Source organism: Rhinolophus hipposideros (genome assembly GCF_964194185.1).
Source record: "Rhinolophus hipposideros genome assembly, chromosome: 9".
Lineage (NCBI taxonomy): Eukaryota > Metazoa > Chordata > Mammalia > Chiroptera > Rhinolophidae > Rhinolophus > Rhinolophus hipposideros.
This window is the reverse complement of record NC_138055.1, coordinates 8,978,412-8,986,894: the sequence shown is the minus strand read 5'-3', so window position 1 is coordinate 8,986,894 and position 8,483 is coordinate 8,978,412. Positions and strand designations below refer to the sequence as shown.

Sequence of the window (8,483 nt, the reverse complement as noted above, 5' to 3'; positions counted from 1 at the left end):
AGCCCTTACTTAAAAACCAGCCGATTTCTAAGCTTTTCTAACAAAGCACAGATAATGCAGATCTATGACAATTGAAAACTTGACTGAAGCTGGTTGAGGCATCGCACCTGACCGCCCAGCAAAGATGAAATGTTCTTGGGGCTGTAGGAACTTTATATTCAGGAGAGAGCCTGCATAGTTTATGCATTATCTCACTCTAGAGATAGATAAACTTGGTATCCTGATTTTATTGAGGAAGGTGAGGCGTGGAGTCATTAAATAGCTTGTCCAAGGTCAAGGTAGTAGGTAATGAAGACAGGTCTTTTGTTTCCCAAACTTGTGTTTTTACTTGAGGAAGTCCTACCTTAAGACTGGCAGAAGAGATGAAATAGCAGTAGATAACTCCTGAAAATCTATGTTGTGTGTATATTAGCAAACCGGTGTTTTCTGTAATTTGGACGTGGCTCCTGGGGCTGTTCCCACTTCCGGGTGACGGTGCTGTGAATTCTCAAGCTAGGCTTTGTGCTCACCTGTGTGATTGGGCTCTTGAGTTCTGGTAATAAGGGAGCTTGAGAATATGGAAAGAGCCATTGACTTGAAGGGCTGACATCGGGATTCAAGTCTGAACTGTGTCACTAATTTGCTCGGTGACCTCTGGGCTGGTAGCCCTGCCTGACAATGAAAGATCGCCTCCCCAGGTTGTGAGATGAAATGGGTGTGCACGTGCCATTTTGCCCACTGACGTGCAGTACACCTGAGGGTTCTCATTCTTCGTGCCTGCTGCCGGGTAGAGCCGGGCCTGCACCAGGTGATTGTCACGGGGGCTCAATGGCAGACAGTGGCTAGAGCTGGGTGGAATGGCTTCCTCTTCTCCGGGTGTTAGTGCTGGACCTGTCACCCTGAGCTGGGCACCAGGGTGGCTCTTGGGGTGAAAATCCCTGCTCGCGTGTCACTTCACCTCCGAGCCCTGTTCCTTGCATATAAAACAACGGTAGTAGAATCTGCCTTCCTGGGGAGTCGTGAGGAATAAAGGAGGTGCTATTTAAATGTCCAGCATGCTGCCTGGCCTACAATGCATGATCCTCCCTCACATTTCAAACTTACAAGCTTTTCTGTACCTTCTTTTTTTCTCACTTATATGAAAGTTACTGTTGAATGCTGTAGTGGCTTGAATGCTGGTTCCCGAAAAGAGAATGTCGGTATCTTAACTCCTGGATCCTGTCAGGTGACGTTTGGAAAAAGGTCTTCATAGATGTAAATTAAAGATCTCAAGATAAGATCATTCTGGATCATCCAGGTGGCCCCTAAATCCAGTAACAAGTGTCATTATAAGAGACACCCACAGAAAAGGAGGAAAAGGCCCCATGAAGACAGAAGCAGAGGTTAGAGTTATGCAGACACAAGCTCGGGTCCGCCTGGAACCACCAGAAGCAGAAGGAGGCAAGAATAGGTTCTCCCCTAGCGCTGACACCTTGATTTTAGGCTTTTGGCTTCCAGAACTGTGAGAATAAGTTTCTGTTTCAAGCCACCACATTTGTGGTGATTTGTTACCGCAGCCCTAGGAATCTAACACAGGGCCTACTGTGTATCAGGCACACTAGGATTTTAGGCACAGGGGTTGGATCCTTTTCTTGCAAGTGAAACTGCTAGGCAAGGAGGAAATAATGGAAGTGGATAAAAGACAAAATTCCTGAAAACAAGTAATTAAAAAATTTTTAAATTAAAAACCCTGACCTTCATGGCCTAACATTTTAATGGGTGGAGACAGGTGATAAACCATATTTAGTATGTTGGATGGAAATATGTGTAAAGGAGGAAAATCAAGGGTAGGAATTACCATTTCAAATAGGATAGAAAATAGCACATGGTGTCATTTGGGCAGAGACCTGAATGAGGCAAGAAGACAACATTGCAGATATCTGAAGAAAGTATTCCAGGAAGAGGAAACCCAGTGCAACGTGCTTGATGCTAGAGCATGTGTTGTGTGTTGAGAAAATGTAGTGAAAAGGTCAGTTGAAGCAGAGTGAGCAAGGGGGAAGGGTGGAGGAGAGGCCAAAGAGGGGTGAAGCTCCCCATCATACCGTTTCCTGAAAAAAAGACCTAGCCGGACCATCAGCTTGAATGCGTCTTTTGGAGCAGAAATTAATATAAGACCGCCTTAATTAATTTTTGCTCCAAAAGACGCATTCAAGCTGACGGTCTGGGTAGGTCTTATTTTCGGGGAAATGCGGTGTATAGACAGGGCCCTGTAGATGACTAAGGACTGGGACGGAGTGAGGGCGGAAGCCATTCTTCACCAGGGAGGTTACAGAACTTGTGCGAGTTTCCCAGAGCAACAGAGGAGCCAGAATTGAACTGGGGTCAGCCCAGTTCTAAAGCCTGAGCTGTCTCTGGAACACCATCCTACAACTCACCCACCTTCCAAAGAAAGGAAAAACACAAGCAGCCGCTCTGAATAATAAATGCAGACGTTCACAGGGCTCTTGGTAGCTTTCCAAATTCTTCGTTTGTTACCTTGCTGGACCCTAACGAGCGGCAGAGTCGGGATCCTGCCAAGCGTTTCGATCTCCAGGCCAGAGCCAGCCAGGCCTCCTTACCCCCAACAGTGATGTCTACTCTCAGGTTCCCTGGCCTAACAAACAGCCTGTCCGGCACCATCTCTTCTGCTGTACCCACCAGCGGTCCTGACACGTCGCAGTGGTGGCTCATGGGAATTCAGACCCACCTGAGCAGCCCCTACGGTTAACTTGGTTTGCATTCAACACCAGAGTCTCATAGTTCATGTCAGAGTCTCCTGTCTCGATTATGCAAGTCAGGCCAGGTCAAGGTGTGCTGTCTGACACAGCCTCTCGGCACTCTTCTCAGCTTGCTGGGAGACGGGCCATTTCAGGAGCCCCGTTACAGACCCAGTGTGTGCGCCCGACTTGGGGCCATGTCCCAGTGGCTTGGTCCGGGTCCAGCGGCAGTGCTGGGTAGCCAGCAGCCCTCGTGAGGGGGCAGGCACAGCTGAACTCTGCCTGGTACCGCTCGAGGAAGGCAGGGCATTCAGCAGCTGCAGACAACTCCCAGGATCTTTATTGCAGCTGCCCAGAGTGGAGGAAGTCAGTTCATAATTCTCCCATGCGTAAAGGGAGTGAAGGTTTTATCATCAGGGAATGGGGGACTCTGGCTGCTCCCACAAGAGAAGATAGTATAGCAAAGTGTGTGGGCTTGAGCTTGCTCAGATCTGGATTTAAATCCTGGCTCCACATACTAGCTGTGTGACCGGGGTCCAAGTTACTTAGCTTCTCAATGCCTCACTTTCCTTATCTATAAAATGGGGATAACAGCTGCCTCAGGATTGTTCTGTTGGTTAAATTATATAAAGTACTTAGCACAGCACCTGGCCTAGAGTGTGATTAGAGACTGGATTCATTATTATTAGCTGTCTGTGATGTTGGAAGTCAGAGTCCTAGGTTATAGAGGCAGAAAGATCATATGTGGGTCAGCATGGCTGCTTTGTGATAGAGCTGGGCTCAGCCTTTCTCCATCTATTCTTCCATGGACCAAAGGCAGGCCTGTAGAGACAGTGTAGAGGTCAGTTCACAGAGAGGCTGAGGCACTTGTCTCGAGCTGGGTCTCACACAGTGGCAGCAGCAGGCATGGGGAGAGGCAGGGAAATTCAAGAGCAATTTGGGAGGTTACAGAGGACAGGACTTGGCCATTGGCTGGATGTGGGGGTTGGGGTGGGAGAGATGCCCAGGCATCTGGCAGTTGCTTCTGGGAGATGGGGTGGGTGGAGCAGGTATGGAAGAGGAGGCATGTGCAGGTGGGCAGACAACTCGGTTCACACGAGTTTGAGGAGTCAGTGGGAGATTCCGGTGGAAATGCCCAGGGCATACGAATTTGAGCAGAGGCAGTGAACAGCTGGGGCTGGAACCCTGATCTTCAGACCCTGTGGCTGAGAGCTGGTTTCTCGCCACAGACCAGCCTCTGGTGGCCTTGGCTTCCTCTCACAGTGTCTCTGGCTTCCTGATACACAGAACTGTGAGCCCAAGATAGGACTTCTGTTTGCAGTACAGCCTTGACCTTCGGTGGCTACTGACCATCTCATCTGCAAAATGAGGCAGTGAGACCAGCTGTTGCCTGAGGGCTGCAGCCCTGCAGGTCTAGAATTCTGGGTAACATCCAGAATTGGGCCAGGAGCCTCATGAACACTTGCGCAAAGAGGTAGCACTTGGGATGCGTGGCCTTTGCCGTAAAGAGAATTTATTGAATGTAAATGATAAATGCATGAGGAAATGAGTGAGGGTTGAATGAAACAATACGGAGGGTGCCAAAAAAATATAGACACATTTTAAGAAAGGAAAAAACTATTAAAATTATAATAATATATACCGGTAACAAAAGATGAATACAAGTCATATGTATACTATTTTTGGCACCCCCGGTGTAAGTGTATAGCAGGTCCTTGAATAATATTTTTCGTTCAACGTTGTTTCATTATAATGTTGATGACAAAAAACCAAACAACCAACCAATTCCCAGCCGGGTCACTGTCTGTGTGGAGTCTGCATGTTTTCCCATGTCTTCGGGTACTCCGGTTTCCTCCCACATCCCAAAGACGTACACATAAGGTGATTGGCATGTCTACATTGTCCCAATCTGAGTGAGTGTGAGTGGCCCTGTGATGGAAGGGGTCGTGTCCAGGGTGGGTCCCACCTTACACCCTGAGCTTCTGGGGGAGGCCACCCGTGACCTTCAACTGGAATAAGAAGGTTGGAAAATAATTATTTGTTTTTATTAATCTTTCTTAAATGTATGTATAGCTCACCTTTACTTCAGTGTTCAATATTAGAAGTGTTTTGGGTCCTCATGTAGCAGTTTGGTGATGTGTTTGTGACCAGAAATAGACCATAGGAACTTAGCTCTTGTGTCTGTCAGTTAACCTACAGAAAAACTGGTATCCTTGTACATCGTTTCGCTTAAAGTCTGTTTCCAGGAACCTATCAACCACGTTAAGTGGGGACTTACTGCATGAATAAGTGATGAAGTGTGCCTTAAATCCCTTCTAGAACGTAGAGGCGTAGAATGAATAAATGATGAATGGATGCACTGTCTGGTACAGTCTTTTAGCAAATGAAAACCGTGGCTTTGCTGTCACTGGCTCTTCCTATCAGTGCCTTTCATCCCCTCCCCCAGCCTGCCCTGCAGACTGGCAATGCGCTGTGCTGGCGTGTGCTGTGGCTGGGGGTCAGGAGCTGGCCTCCGGTGTGGGGGAAGGGCATCAGAAAGAGGCTGAGAGCAAGGCAATTTGAAGTTCAAAGCCTGACCATCAATTTCCTGATGTTTTCCAGAAGGAGGGGGTATGGGAAGCAGCAAATCATCTCGGTTCCTGTGGCTCTACGTTTCTGTCAAGCCTGCAGCTGAAAATCCCAGCGTTTCCTTATTTCTGGCTCCACCCTGTCCTTATTCAGCCATTTGATCAAGGTCAAGGTACCTCCCTTCTGCCCTTACCCCACCTCCCATATCTTTCCCTGGGGCCAGTGGGTACGGGAGAGTGGATTTCACTCTCTGGTCATGGTTGGGAAGTGGCAGGGAACTTAGGTTCAACCTGACGTTGCCTCCTTAGAAGCTGGGCGATTTCAGACACGTTTAACTTCTCTGAGCCTCTGCTTTCTCACTGGTCAAATGGAGAGAATAATTCTCCCCTACGTGCCTGGCTTTTCTAAGTCTCAGCATATATGTAGTGTGATACAAGTGTTTGGTGTTACTCATATCCGTCCCAGTTGCGTTGCATTGTGTCACCTGGAGATGAGGTGTGCCTTCTGGAACCTCTGTCCTATGGAGAGGAAAAAGCAACTCCCTCTCAGAGCTTTAACAGATAAGTCTCACTTCCTGTTTTAGACAGGAAGAGCTGCTTTGCTCACTGTTCCATGTGGACAGTCAGGTAAGTGGGACACAAACAGTCCTTTTCTAGCATCTGAGACTTGTCAGGTGGTCTGATCTTCTGGCTAACTGACAGCTCCTTCTTGTCGCTTACTCCTCAGAGGGGAGGTGCTCTTCCTATGTCAGGAAGGCTCAGTAACCATGTCCCACTCTGCTTGCTTTGGACTTTCAGAGCTGGCCACGTTGGTACTTACCCAGTTACTTACCCAGATTTCTCAGTTGATACTGAGGGGTAGTTGGGAGAGCCCCCATGATTGCCACCATAACCCTCAGTCACCCCTAAAGAATCAAAGCATAAGTAGGGGCTGGCTTTGCAGACCCAACCCTAAATCAGGCCCGCCAGTCTCTCTCCGGCTCCTTCCTGCCGAATTTCTCCCCTGAGCCCCTCCTGGGGAGCAGCAGGAGCCCAATTACTAGGCTTTGAATGTACTATATCAGCACCCAAGCACCAACCCTGCAGCCTGCTGGGAGAATCCCAGCACCCAGCCTGTTTATTATAGTTGGGAGTGAGATGGGAGCCTTATGGGCAGGGCCTCCGGGGGCTGTAGAGCTGGGTCTCCTGGGAAATTCTTGCTCACCAAACTCACAGGTACATAACCACGAACGAATTTACAGTGCAAACCAGGTGTGCAGTGAGGAACTGGACACTCTGCCTGCCTCAATACCCCAGTGACACATGTTTGTGGTGAAAGTTCTTTGTGAAGTCAGAAAGAGCTAGAGTTCTGACTGCACCTTTTGCCAACTGTGTGGCTTCAAGCAGGCTTCAATCTCTCAGAGCCTTATCCTCAACAGTAAATGGGGATAATGCGATAGTCCCCAGCTCATAGACTTGTGAGGAATCAAAGAGATGAAGGTGAACAAAACACACAATGTCTGCTATGTGGTTAGTGCTCATACAGGTGAGCTATCAGTATCATGAAGGATCTCATAGTCCAATGTGGAGAGACACTTATGCATAAATGAATGCCACCTCCTCCATGCAGCCCTCAGTCCCCAGGCAGGAAATGAGAGGCTACTTTTGGAAGCCCTGTTGCACTTTGCTTATCTCTCTATCACATCCCCTATCTTCTCTTTCTGTGACTGTTTTTGCAGTTGTTTACATACCTGTCTTCCACGTTGGTCTACCAGTCCTCCCAGGGTAGGCATGTGGAAATTCCTCTCTGAAATCAGCAAGGATATCCCCTCTGGGTTCCGTCTAATTCTAAGGGTGGGATTCTGTGAGAAGACCTGGACTCATGGTTTCTGTCTGGGCCTATTTGGGAAGGCTTTAGGGAGGAGGTGATGGCTAAGCTGGGCCTTAAAGCCTGTGTAGGATTTGGAATAGCAGCGATAGGCATTTCAGGGGCAACCAAAGGGTCAAGGGACATTGTGGCAGGCTGAGGCCTCACGGAGCAGCCTGTGGTACAGAGAGTGAGGGTCGGGGGTGGGTTCCGTCTCAGCTCCCGCTCTGTGCCTCTGCCACCCTGGGCAAACGCATCTCTTTCCCTGGGCTCTAGTCTCCCCTCTCAGGCAGCACATGGTCCTCTCTGTTCTGGAGGGGTTAGTGGGAGGGTTCTTTGGTTTTAAGGGTAAGGACGCAAGCCCATTTGCCCAGTCCTGGGTAAATTTTCCACAACATGTCTATATGTACATGTGGGCAGAAGCATGGTCTATGGAGAAAGGCTTGAGATAGCCAAACTGTCCTCAGACATAGCTGGGATTCACCCAGGCCACATCTAGGCAGGCTGGGGCTCAGGACATCCTGGCATGCTCACGGTATGCCGCTGGCCCAGCCAGGGAGCACAGAGGAAAACTGCAAAGCAGCTGCCACTCCTGCTACCCGAGCCTCCCACATGCCTCCTGCTGCCCCCAGTCCCCTCCCCCCCATTTCCAGAGGTCTCACAATGCTCCTATTGTCCACAACTCTGCCAGGCTGCCCCCCAGGGAGCAGTTCAGAGCCCAGGGCTTGGGCAGGACCCTGAATCCTGAGGCACAGCTGGGTAGAAAAACACAATGGTCAGACCCATATGGGACTGAGAATCCTAGAATCTGGTGGTCAGGGAAGCTTAGAAAAATGAAATTCTGGAATTAGAAGACCGCAGGTGTTGAGGCTCCAGGCTGTCTGGACTGGACGGATGGCTCAGTTCCAAAGTTCCCCTCCCTCATCTTTTATTCTTTTCATAGAAAATTCTACTTACTCCACCTGACTTACCCAGATTTCTCATCTTGCAGTGATCTGCCCGTCGCCCTGGTGCTGTGTGGGCAAATTCCCTCTTGCTCATTTGAGGCTGGTTTTGTTTTCAAACTAGAGCCTGATTTGCTTCTAGCAATGTGAAACTGTAAACAATGTGTGTGGGTATTTGAAAATGAAAATGACTTTTTTCCCCCTAAGTGACTGGTTAATACTGTGACCAGAGCAAGAGTTTAAAAATTAATCAGCAACAAATACTTGATGATTCCACTCATATGTAGTACTTGTAAAAAATAAGTACTTGTAAATAATGAGTCTGCCACACCCCCCAATCTCACTCCCAAGGTTTACCACTGACAGCATTTGGGCAAGTATCCTTTCTTCCCGACGTTAACAGCTGTGTGTT

General features: G+C 48.7%; 1 protein-coding gene across 1 annotated transcript in view; it reads left to right on the top strand.

The window, feature by feature from the left end:
* The first annotated feature begins 5,330 nt into the window (after positions 1 to 5,330).
* Positions 5,331 to 8,483, top strand: part of MICALL1 (MICAL like 1) — a 34,040-nt gene continuing 30,887 nt past the window's right edge. The window contains exon 1 of the mRNA XM_081059230.1: positions 5,331 to 5,454. The gene's annotated coding sequence lies outside the window, so the exon portion shown is untranslated. The remainder of the gene's footprint in view (positions 5,455 to 8,483) is intronic.